Below are 1,225 nucleotides of genomic sequence, written 5' to 3'. Positions count from 1 at the left end.
CCAGTACTGGAAGTTCAGATACCTTCTGCTTCATGATGTTACCTGAATCTTCACTTTCTGTGCAGAAGACCCAGGATTAAAGGAAGGAAAGCAAACATCAGTGGACTGAGGACTTTTACAAGATTTCATATCTGTACACCAGATTCAAAACAATGGGCAGACAATCTCTTTTTACTCATCAGAAAGAACCTCCAGAGAAAAATAGCCCCAAATCCCTGAGTGGAGCAGCAGTCAGCTCGGGCTAATTACCCTACTTCCTCCTGGGCCCTTGGGAAGGAGCACGTTTAGGGTCCAGAGGGCCTGAGCTGCAACTGGAGTCACAGGAGAAGGTGTCCATGATGTTCGTGATATGTCGGGCTTCAGGTCACTTCTCCGGATCGGAAGCAGGAGTTTCCCCGGTCACCGACAGCCTCGCATCACAAATTCGGCTTCTCTGTTCAGCTGCGTTTGGCCCAGGCAATGCATAGGCTCCAGCAGCTGCTGCAGGCTCTCACAGCACCTACGCAGACCTGTTTCAGACCTCCATTACGCCCTTACTAATCCACGGGTCTCCCCACACCCCCATGAGGTTCTGAAGCATAGGGTCCCTGCCTTGTTGAAGAGTAGGGGGATTGAAACCGTATGCTCTGGGGAAAATGATTATGAGCTCGCTGCTTACTAAGAGCATACCTGAATATTTTGCCAAAGATCTCAGAGACTTAGTTTCTTCAAAGTGGAAATAATAACGGTTTTCCTTATGTGGGTTTGAAGAATGGTTAAATAAGCACATAACGAAAGCTTAAAGCATGTTAAGGTTTATTGTCATTGACGGTATCAGCAGGGATCAACCATGGCTCACACGAGGTGCTCGCTTATTTTTTAATTAATTCTTTTGTTCGTTCATTCACTTGAATAATTATTAAGTTTTTCACAAAAATAAGATAGTGATATATACTTTGGCGATAGAGCAATGAGTAACAGAAACAGAAACTTCTCTTGGGGAATACGCATTCAAGTAGGAGTTGCAGAAAAAACGTTAACGCAAAATAGTTTGTAGTAAAATGGCAAACATTCCGGGGAATAGTAAAAATCAGACTTGGAGCAAGGGAGAATACCACATGTCCATGAACTGGTGAATGGGGAAAGAAAACTGTGTATGTGTATTCAAGGGAATAATACTCAGAAATAAAAAAAAAATGAATAAAAAGAATGAAATATGTATTGATGTATATTCTAACATGGGTGA

Source organism: Pteropus vampyrus, unplaced genomic scaffold (assembly GCF_000151845.1).
Source record: "Pteropus vampyrus isolate Shadow unplaced genomic scaffold, Pvam_2.0 Scaffold842, whole genome shotgun sequence".
NCBI classification, from domain to species: Eukaryota; Metazoa; Chordata; class Mammalia; order Chiroptera; family Pteropodidae; genus Pteropus; species Pteropus vampyrus.
This window is presented reverse-complemented; position numbering follows the sequence as displayed.